Source organism: Ovis aries, chromosome 24 (genome assembly GCF_016772045.2).
Source record: "Ovis aries strain OAR_USU_Benz2616 breed Rambouillet chromosome 24, ARS-UI_Ramb_v3.0, whole genome shotgun sequence".
NCBI lineage: Eukaryota > Metazoa > Chordata > Mammalia > Artiodactyla > Bovidae > Ovis > Ovis aries.
Genome location: NC_056077.1, coordinates 14,280,904 through 14,294,748, shown reverse-complemented (window position 1 = coordinate 14,294,748; position 13,845 = coordinate 14,280,904). Strand labels below are relative to the sequence as shown.

At 41.2% G+C, this 13,845-nt stretch overlaps 1 protein-coding gene across 2 annotated transcripts in view; it reads left to right on the top strand.

Annotated features, from left to right (window-relative positions):
• The window catches only part of PDXDC1 (pyridoxal dependent decarboxylase domain containing 1), a 54,807-nt gene that overhangs the window by 1,449 nt on the left and 39,513 nt on the right, over positions 1-13,845 (top strand). The window contains exon 2 of one of the 2 annotated variants that reach the window (XM_042240056.2): positions 523-580. The exons of the other annotated variant lie outside the window; for it this stretch is intronic. The gene's annotated coding sequence lies outside the window, so the exon portion shown is untranslated. The remainder of the gene's footprint in view (positions 1-522; positions 581-13,845) is intronic. 2 annotated transcript variants of the gene reach the window in all.

The following is a 13,845-nucleotide window of genomic DNA, read 5'->3' as shown; positions in this document are numbered from 1 at the left end:
CAACGTTTGGATACATATTTTGGTTGTCACAACCAGGAATTAGGGAGGGGCCTCTGGTTCCTAGTAAGTAGAGGCCAGGGATTCCGCTAACATGCGACATTGCTCCGGACAGACACCATGCCAGAGATGATCAGTAGTGCCGAGACCCAGAACCCCAGGTCTACAGCTCATGTGGACCAGTGGTTGAATACCAAATGATGCTAACAATTTCCCCTCAGTGTTGTTTCCTTTCCAATTTCATAAAGAAGATGGGAGCAGCTTTGTGTCATTTCCGTTAGAAACTGAAAGAACTGGAGTGTTTTCCTCCAGGAATAGTTCATTACAGGCAAATCTAGGAAAGAGTGAGTTGGAATCCTGCTTTACATACTACTTTTTTGGTATTTGATCAGTATATCACAGTGTTTGGTCCCTAAGAGTTAATTGATAATAAAAGATCTAAACTCTTCAAATGAAGATCTGAAGAGGTACTGAAACTCCGACATGCTTAAGCCTGGCGTATTCACAATTACAGTGATCTTTTAGGAATTCAGAACGTGTGGGCTGGAAGTCTCTGCCTTTGGCCAGTGTGGAAACTTTGAATGTAAGTTTTTCAGAACTAGTACTTTGTCTTATTTTTATATTCCTTGAAGCGATAGAGGGCTTTCCTTGTAATGAACAGTTTCTCTTGGTGCTAAGTGGGCAGAAAAGAAAAAGCATTGCTGTAATATGAATGTTGAGGATTTTGTGTTCTGAAAAATAGTTTGCATCAAAGTAAAACATTGCATTGTGCCCATTATTCTGGTTTCTTTGAGGAACAGACGATTCTGTGTTAAATTCTACATTGCTAGTATGTGTAAATTTAAGAACCTTTTGAGCAGTTCTGAATGATCCCCTTTAAACTGATCCCTGCATGATTAATACTCGCTACAAAAACCACAATGTTATTTAATACCCATCCTCTAAAATTTCAAGTAATCTCTCTCACTCTACACTGTACTGTGTCACCGCTGTTTAATAGGATCACTCAGTACATTTCCTTTGGTCCAAATGTCATTTTGTACCCTTGCTTTTTCTTTAAGTAATATTCAGACTGCAAACCTGTGATGACAGAGCCTTTTCCTTGCCTTGATTTTTCTTTCACAATATATCAGTTGTCTTTTTGTATTCAAAATTATTGTCCGGAAAAACTAGAGATAGGGTAATTAAAGTGAAAGTGAAAGCCGCTTAGTCATGTCCAACTCTTTGCGACCCCATGGACTGTATGGTCCATGGAATTCTCCAGGCCAGAATACTGGAGTGGGTAGCCTTTCCCTTCTCCAGGGGATCTTCCCAACCCAAGATCAAACCCAGGTCTCCCACATTGCAGGCGGATTCTTTACCAGCTGAGCCACAAGGGAAAGGGAAAGTGAAGTCGCTCAGTCGTGTCTGACTCTTTGCGACCCCATGGACTGTAGCCTAGCAAGCTCCTCTTTCCATGGGATTTTCCAGGCCATAGTACTGGAGTGGATTGCCATTTCCTTCTCCAGGGGATCTTCCTGACCCAGGGATCGAACCTAGGTCTCCTGCATTGTAGACAGATGCTTTACTGTCTGAGCCAAAGGAAGCCCGAGCCACAAGGGAAGCCCAGTGTAATTCAAGGGGCAAGAAATTCAAACTAGAAGAGTAGGAGCCTCAAACCATCAATACTGTATGTCCAACTCATAAGGAACGAGTGTCACAGTGTTTACTTATGTTTAATTAAAATGTTGATCCAAGTTTTAAAAATGCCACAGGAAGTAATAACACTGGTGCTGAAGATCTTAATGAGGTATTCAGCACACCTACATACACCTGTTAGTAAAAACCTGCTACTTTAAACTTGTAGAACAGCCCAGACCTTTTCCTGTTGCTTAGGAAAAAAACCTCATTCTTCCTGGGTATTATGTTTAGACAAGGTGTATTGCAGTTTGTTTTGCATTTACTTTAATTCCAGCCTTGAGTAAACTTAGAGCAGATGTCTCCTCCTTGACACCCCTGACATTGGGCTGGGTTGTTCTCTGCCGTGGGGGCCATCCTATGCACTGTGGGGTGTTTAGCTGCATTCCTGACCTCCACCCGCTCAATGCCAGTAGCATCTCCTCCCCGACAGTGTGACAACCAAAAACATCTCAAATTGAGGCAGTTTGTCCCCTGGGGTGAGAGGATCCCCTCTGGTTGAGAACCACTGACTTAGAGAATCTAGAGCTGCACCATCCATCAGCCATATTTGGCAGTTTAAATTTAAATCTAATTAATTAAAATTGAGTAAGTTTAAAATTCAGTTCTTCAGTCACATGAGCCACATTTCAGCAGTCACAACGTGGTTTGTAGTGCAGCACAGACAATAGCACATTTCCATCGCCGCAGAAGTTCTGTTGGACAGTGGTGTAGAGCGGGGCCAATTTATTTATTGTATATCTAACTCTTGGTTCTAAGAGAGGCAACTTGGAGCCTGTTTCTAACCTAAATAGTTACTACCAAGCCCATTTTTGATCGTTGTGCTCATCCAGAGTTAAGTGTCCCCTATCCCTTGGACTTGACTTTGGAAAATTCTGTTCCCACCTCACTGTTTATGAGGAGCAACAGGAGCTGCATGGTGGGAACATTGCTGACCATTACTGATAAGAACTATCAGAATTTTTATCCCTGCTCTTTACTTAAATGCTCACAGAAAGAGCCCCCATGAGCCAAACTTGAAATGAGTAGTTTCTGTGATATGCCTTTGTGGATCCCACTCTTACAGAGAAAAGGAAGACTTCCGTGAGGAGATGAACACCTATAATGTTCATTTAAAGCTGACCTCTGCATTATTGTGATGGAGGGTTTTGCATGTAGGTGCATGGTGCCTAGGGCAGTAAGTGATTCTTAAATGCTGGGTGTCAGGGAAAAATGGCGCAAAGTTCCTGATCCCAAACATTTGTGACATCTGTGGTTCTTGGTTTATTCAAGATTTCAGATGCAGTTTATTCAAGATATGCAATAGTTAACAGTAGAGCTATTGGTGTTCCCCAGGCGTGGGTATTCCATCTTACCTAGGATTTTGAGTTATAATTATAGATAGCAGTTGCTTGAGCTTAATGTCATCTGTTTTCACCCAGAGCACTTTGACTTCAGGTTTTTTATTGCTGGTCATCTATACTCAAAGCCCTGTGCCGTGTTCAGAAAGGGACACAAGATGCATAAGATATGATCTCTGAAAGAGGTTACAGTAGGGGGCATACAAGTTTAGGCAAAGCCTTGTATAGCAAGTCAAAGTTCGCTCAGTCATGTCTGACTCTTTGTGACGCCAATTCTCCAGGCCAGAATACTGGAGTGGGTATCCTTTCCCTTCTCCAGGGGATCTTCCCAACCCAAGGATCGAACCTATGTCTCCCGCATTGCAGGCAGATTCTTTACCAGCTGAGCCATAAGGGAAGCCCAAGGATCCTGGAGTAGGTAGCCTATCCCTTCTCCAGGGGATCTTCCTGACCCAGAAATCAAACCGGGGTCTCCTGCGTTGCAAGCGGATTCTTTACCAACTGATTAATCCGGGAAGCACTTTGTATAGTGAAGAGGGATGAAAAGAAGCACAGGAATTAAGAAACAAAGGGCATTGAGTGAGTGGTCGGAAAGTTTATGTGGAAGAGATTCTTTAGGTAGAATACTTAGTTCAGAATCTTGACTTTTCTAGGTTTGTTCTAAATGTAAATATAATGCATTTTTTTGCTTTATATTTGTGCCTAATGTTACTGCTTAAGTGTGTGTTAGTCACTCAGTTGTGTCCGACTCTTTGCCGTCCCACAGACTGTAGTCTGCCAGACTCTGTCCATGGGATTCTCCAGGCAAGAATACTGGAGTGGGTTGCCATTCCCTTCGCCAGGGGATCTTCCTTACCTAGGGATTGAACCCGGGTCTCCTGCTTTGCAGGCAGATTCTTTACCGGGGAAGCTCCCAGTGTTACTGCTGTTAGCATATAAATTAAGAGAAAAGAAGCCATTTTGTCTCTTTAGGTTAAATCAGATATTAAAAGATACATGTATTTATATGCCTCCAATCACATTGAAAGTATCCAGAACTTCCTTTCAGAAATTTATCTAGCTAAAATCGAATCCATTCTCTCCAAACAATATTTAAGGGCTATAAAATTATTCTGAGTTTAATATTTGTTTAATTTCTGTTACTGTCAACAGTAGTTTTTGTTTTTGTTGTTTCCTTTGTGGCAGATGTTAAGTGTTTAGCTGCCTTAATGTTAGATAGTTCTTGAGTCCAGCCTGGGACCCTATCTACTTTCTAATGCCCATGGAAAAGGCATTGAGTTTCAAATGACTTGAGGGGCAGTAAACTTTTCTAAGATCTTTTTTCTATATGCATAAAAAGTAGAAACAGCAAAATAAAGTCTTCTATTTGAAGGTGCAACTCAGTGACACTGAGCATGTTGCTGCTATAAGGCTTTCAGTAACCTAGTGAGACTGAATTGCTTATTAGACTGGGCATTGTATTGGGTGGGGTCCTATGAAACTGCTGGTTTTGGCCCCTGGAAATAGCTGAATATTAGCAGAGTCACAGTTTTACTCAGTAAAGGCCTAAAGATACATAGAGGCTTCAAGAATTGACGGTTTCCTTTCCTGAGAATTCTCATTAAGATAAGGTTGACAACATTAAATCTGCATAATTCCAATTCAGTTTTGGAAGTAATTGTATTGATAAGGGCAATGGATATCTTTATCTTTCTGAATTGATCCCCCCACCAAGTCCTAGGAAACACCTTCTTAAAGAAGCATGTCTCAGTGACTTATTTTTCCCAGTGACTATAGCATGCTTTTCTTTAGGCGGTTTTCTTTTTTGTTCCAGAGTTAAGTATGTGGTTCTATGTGGTTCCAAACAAACTAGTAAACATTTTAGAACTAGAGCTTGCTTGTTGTGGTATTTTTCCTTCCTTGTAGTTATTGGCACTCATGATAAAATGTCTAAGTGAATTGATTCTCCAGAAGTAGTAGTCTCTTGGAATATACAGTTTTTGAAATTTTTGGGTCCCTGGTCTTCCCAGCATGTATCTTAAAACAATTTTTTAAATTTAGTTATATATTTATTTTTGGCTGTGCTGGGTCTTCTTGCTGAGCGGGCTTTTCTCTAGTTGCGCCGATAGGGGGCTGTTCTCTAGCTGTGCTGTGCGGCTTCTTATCTCAGTGGCTTCTGTTGTTGCAGAGCCCGGGCCCTTGGTGCGCAGGCTTCAGCAGTGGCTCACAGGCTTAGTTGCTCTGTGGCATGTGGGATCTTCTCAGACCAGGAATCGAACCGGTGTCTTCTGTATTCGCTGGGAGATTCTTTACCATTGAACCATCAGGGAAGCCTGCCCAGCATGTATCTTATGGCAATGAATTGATGGCCCTTTTTCCTTGTGATGCCAGATTTGATCTGGTGTCACTAACTGTGTTTCATCCCTACTGATAACCAGATTTTTCCCCTCTTATTTGTGTATTTTTGCCCCTTCTTTTTCCTGTCTGTTCTTTTCTGCCTCTTTTCTTGAGGGATTTGTAAGGTTACATACTAACACCTTATGCCACATTTGTATATCCCTTTTCAACTAAAATATTTTGCTTAAGAAGCCAGTAAGTACAGGATGTCTTCATGTTCTCAAACACTCACACATAGAGTCTATGATAGTTAAAAATAAAAGATTTTCCAAGAGTGTCCAATTTTTAAAAGACAAACAGATGCGAGTGCCTGGTTCTTAACTAAATTATTTTCTGTTGGCACTACATAAAAGTATTTAGACATGTAGAACTGAGGCCCCAGTGAGAAAGTCAGGCTTGCAAGGTGCTCTGTCGGCTTGGAGGGTCCCTGTCATCTCTCATGGTTAACCTGAAAGGAACAGCTGTGTTCATGCAGCAGCTGCTGCTGCTGAGAAACTCTGCTTCTCAGAGATGCGTAGTATTTGGGGTACTTGTTTAGTGCTAGACAGCAGGCATTCTCTATGTTTTCTGCTATGTTTTCACCTGGGAGGAAAATGTATGGTGTTTGGAGAGTTGATACTTGCATGATTATCACTATCCAGGATTAAACCTGCTTAGAAAGCTGTGGAAAGCTGAAGAGTAGGTGGAATGTTAAAAACATCAATTCAGAGCTTTATTGATTGCCTTGAAGAGTAGTGAAGAAAGGTAGTGATTTGTTTGTTTGTTTTTAATTGAAGTATAGTAGATTTGGGCTTCCCTGGTGGCTCAGCAATAAAGAATCAGCCTGCATACAGGAGACCCAGGTTTGATCCCTGGGTGAAGAAGATCCTCTGGAGAAGGGATTGAGGATCCACTCCAGTATTCTTGCCTGGAGAATTTCACGGACAGAGGAGCCTGGCAGGGTACAGTCCGTGGGATTGCGAGAGTTGGACATGACTGAGGGACTAAACCACCACCATACTTGACTTATGATGTTGTGATAATGTCTGTGTAGTGACTTTTTTATGTCCAATGCAAATGTTGAAGGTTTAGGTCTGCATTTTTAAAATAGCCATTATTCATATACTGTTTGTGAACTTTGTTACCACTTGTATTGTTATTTGCTGAATATTTCTTTTCAGTCGACTCAATCAATTTGCCCTCCTTTTTTAAAAATTAAGGAACGATTTATATGCACTAAAAACACACAGTTTGAGTTTTGGCAGTTGTGTATAGTCACATCGGTTCAGTTCAGTCATGCAGTCATGTCTGATTCTTTGCAACCCCATGGACTGCAGCACGCCAGGCCACCCTGTCCATCACCAACTCCCGGAGCTTGCTCATCATGTCCATTGAGTCGGTGATGCCATCCAACCATCTTATCTTCTGTCATCCCCTTCTCCTCCTGCCTTCAATCTTTCCCTGTATCAGGGTCTTTTCAAATGAGTCAGTTCTTCACATCAGGTGGACAAAGTATTGGAGTTTCAGCTTCAACATCAGTCCTTCCAATGAATATTCAGGACTGATTTCCTTTAGGATGGACTTGTTGGATCTCCTTGCAGTCCAAGGGACTCTCAAGAGTTTCCTCTAACACCACAGTTCAAAAGCATCAATTCTTCAGCTCTCAGCCTTCTTTATGGTCCAACTCTCACATCCAAACATGACTACTGGAAAAACTGTAACTTTGACTAGGTGGAACTTTGTCGGCAAAGTAATGTCTCTGCTTTTTAATATGCCGTGTAGGTTGATCATAGTGTTTCTTCCAAGGAGCAGGCATCTTTTAATTTCATGGCTGCAGTCACCATCTGCAGTGATTTTGGAGCCCAAGAAAATAAAGTCTGACACTATTTCCACTGTTTCCCCATCTGTTTGCCATGAAGTGATAGGACCGCATGCCATGATCTTACTTTTCTGAATGTTGAGTTTTAAGCCAACTTTTTCACTCTTCTCTTTCATTTTCATTAAGAGGCTCTTTACTTCTTTGCTTTCTGCTGTAACGGTGGTGTCATCTGCATATCTGAGGTTATTGATATTTCTCCCGGAAATCTTGATTCCAGCTTGTGCTTCATCCAGCCTGGCATTTCACATGATGTACTCTGCATATAAGTTAAATAAACAGGGTGGTGATATACAGCCTTGACATACTCCTTTCCTGATTTGGTACCAGTCTGTTGTTCCATGTCCAGTTCTAACTGTTGCTTCTTGACTTGCATATGGATTTCTCAGGAGGCAGGTCAGGTGGTCTGGTATTCCCATCTCTTTCAGAATTTTCCACAGTTTGTTGTGATCCACACAGTCAAAGGCTTTGGCATAGTCAATAAGGCAGAATAGATGTTTTTCTGGAATTCTCTCACTTTTTCAATGATCCACCAGATGTTGGCGGTTTGATCTCTGGTTTCTGTGCCTTTCTAAATCCAGTTTGAACATCTGGAAGTTCACGGTTCATATACCGTTGAAGCCTGGCTTGGAGAATTTTGAGCATTACTTTGTTAGCATGTGAGATGAGTGCAGTTGTGCAGTAGTTTGAACATTCGTTGGCATTGGTTTTCTTTGGGATTGGAATGAAAACTGACATTTAAGCCCTATGGCCATTGCTGAGTTTTCCAAATTTGCTGGCATATTGAGTGCAGCACTTTCACAGCATCATCTTTTAGGATTTGAAATAGCTCTATTGGAATTCCATCACCTCCACTAGCTTTGTTCGTAGTGATGCTTCCTAAGGCCCACTTGACTTCAGACACCAGGATATCTGGCTCTAGGTGAGTGACCACACCATCATGGTTATCTGGGTCATTAAGATCTTTTTTGTATAGTTCTTCTGTGTATTCTTCTGCTTCTGTTAATTCCATATCATTTCTGTCCTTTATTTCTGTCCTTCATGTGAAAGTGAATAATATAGTTTTGGGTCACACTTTGGTGGGCTGGTTTAATTGAACAAAATGTGTTCAAGGGCTCAATTAAACACCTTGAAAGCTGAAAAAATTTTTAGTGTATGTAGAGCTGTGCTGTGCTTAGTTGCTCAGTCATGTCTGACTCTTTGCAACCCCATGTAGCCCACCAGGCTCCTCTATCCATGGGGATTCTCCAGGCAAGAATACTGGAGTGGGTTGCCATGCCCTCCTCCAGTGGATCTTCCCAACCCAGGGATCAAACCCATGTCTCCCACATTTCAGGCAGATTCTTTAACGTCTGAGCCATCAGGGAAGCCCTGGAGAGCAGTGGTTTCCAAATCTTTGGCCCTGGGATTTTATTCTTCTTCTGCTGTAGTGTCCATTTTTGAAAGGTTATTACAAACAACTTCTCAGTTAATAAAATATGTCTATTAACAAATTATTGTTTATTCTGTTACTAATTACCAGGTATGAATTTTCAGTGACATCCATTAAAATGGTGTGAGTCCCCATCCCCTAAACTGCAAGTTACATCCTATATATGAGATGTCAGATCAATTTAGCAGATCATGACCAGCAGTTTTTCAGAAAAATGAAATAGAATAAAATGATAAATGTAACATAATCCAAATAATAGGAGTATTACCTCATAACTGAGTTGATATAATTCTAGCCAAAGGCAAAAATAAGTATTTTTCCCCCATTAATTCAAATAATTTTTCTTCCAAATAAATTTAGTTTCCTACAACTTTGAAAAGTTGAGAGTTACTCCCAGACCTCCTTTACTATGTTATCTTGCATTTGAGTTTCAATTTTTTTTCCTCTAACATTTATGTTGTGGGAATTTTAGTGATATTTTAACATTACATATATACTATTTCTTCTTTTGATAGTGGCAGACTATTTTAATATCCCACATGAAAGTGATGTAAATCCACTAGTATAAAAGTCATTGTTAAAAAATGCTTATAAAAGGATGAATGGCAGGGCTTGTTTTATAAATTGAGCTGTCTGGTTCTCTGACATTACCATATGAGCAATTAAATGGTTCTCCTTAGGAGCTTCGAAATTGCATTAAGCCATGCCATGCATCTCTGTTAGACATAATTGGAGCAAAAATATGGAATCCACTTCATTACACAGAATCAGCCGTGAAATATAATTTACAAATTTGCAGTCTAATGACTAACAGTTTAATAACGGATTCTGAATTTTCAGTAGTGTACATGTGGTTTTGTAATTAGAAAGTGAGCCAGTGGATGTACACACTCTGTATATGCTTTGTTGCACATTTGGGCTCTGTTTTTAAACAGTATAATTGCTCCAAGCCTCTTGAGGGCTGAAGGACCCCAGTTGAGTAGAGACCCTAGGAGTCCAATGCAGAAGTGTGTGTTGGCTGCAGGGCCCTTTCCTAGAAAAGCATCTTGAAACACCACATTCATGTTCAGCCTGGGTTGGCTTGCTTCAAGACAGCAGAAAAGATGATGGAAGGGAAACAGACTAAATGCCAACTGACTTCAAAAGGGATGGTTAGATAGTCCATGGGGTCGCAAAGAGTTGGACACGACTGAGAGACTTCACTTTCACTTTCATGTATGGATGTGAGAGTTGGACTGTAAAGAAAGCTGATCCCCAAAGAATTGGTTTTTTGGAATTGTGGTGCTGTATAAGACTCTTGCCCTGGAGAAGGAAATGGCAACCCACTTCAGTATTCTTGCCTGGAGAATCCCCATGGACTGAGGAACCTGGCAGGCTACAGTACATGGGGTCGCAAGAGTTGGACACAACTTAGCGACTGCTACCATAAGACTCTTGAGCGTCCCTTGGACATCAAAGATATCAAACCAGTCAATCCTAAGGGAAATCAACCCTGAATATTGTTTGGAAGTACTGATGCTGAAGCTCCAATAATTTGGCCACCTGATGTGAAGAGCTGACTCATTGGGAAAAAACCCTGATGGTTGGATAAGATTGAAGGCAGGAAGAGAAGGCAATGATAGAGGATGAGATGGTTGGGTGGCATCACTGATTTCATGGTCATGAGTTTGAGCAAACATATGAGTTTGAGAGAGTGAAGGACAGGGAAGCCTTGCTTGCTGCAGTCCATGGGGTCGCAAAGAGTTAGACATGACTGAGCGACTGAACAACAACAATAAGGAGTCTAAAAAACCTCAAGTGTCTTCTTGCCTACTAACCTCCTTCATCCTGAACTCTGTCTTAGAGACGAGATATCCCTATCTTGTCCAGGAAATTCATCTACGTGATAAGCTTTTGGAGGAAGCAGCCCCTTTGTGTAAAAAAAAAGGGGCGGGGGATGGTTAGACTCTGTTGCTTTTTTTGTTAATAAAGGGGCCTTTTTTCAGGAATTGTTTCTAGTTAGCCCCTAATTTTTAATCAGGCTCCTGTACTCAAGATTTAAATGAGAGAAAATATATTGTTTATAGGGAGGAAAAGATGTCTCTCGTAACAATACTGTGCGATCTTGAGCATTGAGAAAAGTGCCATGGGCAGTACCTGCACTGCAGTGCACTCCTTTTGAATTATATGTTGTCTTTGGTTTTACCTTATAACTCATGAACAGCCGGCACTGCAAACATTTGCCTGGCCTTCACTCGGTGGAATACTGATTTAAGATAGGAAGTAAACACTGTAGTGAAGGCTGGGGTAACTGTACATCCTGGTTTGCCCAGGACTGTCCCAGTTTGTACCTGCTATCCTGACTTAATTATTAATAGTACTGCCTTGACTCTTAAATATGCTCTGGTTTGGGTAATAAGTTTATGATCATCTAGTTGAGGCTGTTGTAGAATAGAAATTTTACCCATAGGGAGAGTCTTCTGATAAACTAACATCTATCTAGGTGAAAACATCAGTCAAACAAGGATTACGTTTAAAATGAGACCTTAGCTCTAATTATGATTTTGAGACAAGAGCTTTTTCAAAGTGTAAGTTGCTTTGTTTTCTTATTTGATGAAATTGAGGGGCAGTATTGCCTAGTAGTTAAGAGCACTGGTTCTAGAGTAATTCAGACCTTATTTTATTAAAAAAAAATTTTTTTTTGGCCACACCTCAAGGCATGTGGGATCTTAGTTCCCTGACTAGGGATCAAATCTGCACCTCCTGCATTGGAAGCTTGGAGTCTTAACCACTGGAGTGCCAGGGAAATCCTCAGACCTTGGTCTAAATTCTGGCTCTGAAGCCTGCCAACTCTGTAACTTTGAGTTTGCTAGGAAGTAATGTATGTAATCACTTCACGGCAAATCGATGGAGAAGAAATGGAAGCAGTGACAGATTTTAATTCCCTGGGCTCCAAAGTCACCGCATATGATAACTTCAGCCATGAAATTAAAAGATGCTTGCTCCTTGGAAGGAAAGCTATGACAAACCTAGACAGCGTATTGAAAAGCAGAGACATCCCTTTGCTAATGAAGGTCTGTATAGTCAATGATAAATGGTTTTCCCAGTAGTCATATATGGATGTCAGGACCATGTGTGGACCATAAAGAAGACTGAGTGCTGAAGAATTGACGCTTCTGAACTGTGGTGCTGGAGAAGACTTTTGAGAGTCCCTTGGACAGCAAGGAGATCAAACTAGTCAATCCTAAAGGAAATCAACTCTGAATATTAATTGGAAGGACTGATGCTGAAGCTCCAGTACTTTGGCCACCTGATGCGAAGAGCCAACTCATTGGAAAAGACCCTGATGCTGGGAAAGACTGAGGGCAGGAGGAAGAGGGGACAACAGAGGATGAGATGGTTGGATGGCATCACCGACTCAATGGACATGAGTTTGAGCAAACTCTGGGAGATAGTGAAGTACACAAAAGCCTGGCATGCTGCAGTTCATTGGGTCACAAAGAGTCAAACTGACTTAGCGAATAAACAACAACAATGTATATAAAGGTGTTAATTAGATGATGCCTGGAATATAGAGAGCAATTCAGTGAGTGTTAGTAATGAGGGATCACAGTAAATTAAGGATCACAAATCTCATTGAGTCCTTTTTCTGCTCTAGGCCCTGTGTTAGGTGCTAAGGTTTGAAAAATATGACATTTTTCCCAGGAACCTGGCATAGAATACTATTTTTTTCTTCCCTGAATAGTGTAAAACACTCTTCTTCTAAATACTGAATGATGGACATCTTTATTCAACTTAATTCTTTGCTCATTTTGGTTTGTGTCTGGCTGTTGCCCTGCTATTGCTTTTTAACATTTATCACACAAGTCCTTTGTCTGGCCCTGTAACAGGTATTGAGGTTGGGAAATGTGAAGAAGAAAGTAGTCACTGTCCTCAGTAGAAGTGTATGGAGGCATGGCTTTTAGTTTTTAATTTTTAAGTAACCAATTGATAAATATTTTTCTTAGAGCATTCTTTGACTTAAGGCCTGATATCCTGCAGGTGGGTAACATTTTATATTTTGGATTATCCTGTTAACAGAACAAGCCCATGTGGGTCTATAGCACTGGAGTCACATTCTATTCACATTTAACTAAACGTGCTATTTTCCTTACCCATCTGCTACCCCACCCCCTGCCCCCACTTCACTCCCTAAAAGAGAGTAGGAGCAAGAACAATTTAAATGTCAGTCTTTCCACTCAATGAGTGTGTGCTCTTGAGAGAGAGAGAGACTCAGATGGGAAATACGAAGCTGCACTTCCCTCCTGCCTCTTTCAGTGTCAGCGTCTTGTCATCACATGTGATTCTGGTGTTTAAAAATAAGTAATATCATGTGAAGCAGCTTCTTAAGTCGACTACTTTGTCTATTCTTAACTGAAAAATCTGTTCAATCTTATAGGAAAAGTTAGTTGTGTTGAACTTAGAGCCAATATGTTGATATCCAGTATGCTGTGTCTTCCTGAGGGGTTTCAGAGGCAATGTGGCAGGCAATCCAAGACTCAGGCTGACTTTAGACATTTTAGGCCTGTTGTTTAGCTGCTCAGTTGTGTCTGACTCTTGCGACCTCATGGACTTTAGCCCTCCAGGCTCCTCTATCCATGGGATTCTCCAGGCAAGAATACTGGAGTGGGTTGCCATTTCCTTCTCCAGGGGATCTTCCTGACCCTAGGATAAAATCTGCATCTCCTGCCTTGCAGACAGATTCTTTACCAGTGAGCCACCAGGGAAGCCCTTGAGGCCTGTAAGAGAAGGGCAGAATCAGTGGGAGTCTGAATGGCTGCCTTCAAGAAGCATATGATCTTACTAGGGAGAATACCTGTACTGGGAAGGCCACCTGTAACACAGTTCACAGTGAGGGATGTGAGAAATTGGGCAGATACATATTAGAATGGCCTCGGGTTCAAACCTTCCATCCTGCTGTCCCCGTGAATATTAGTACAGTCATTTGTCAGGCAGTGAGTCCAGATGTTTGATTTAGGAAAAAATGATATCGATATCATTAGAGGGGATGTGAAAAAGTGAAAGCGATTTTATCCTTAAGAGTTTCTTGAAAGTAGTGTATCCTGATTTAATAGGTGGTTAGCGGTAGATAAAAGGCACAGAGACATTTCAGACAGGACAGATGTTATAAGCACGAAACAGGGAAGAGT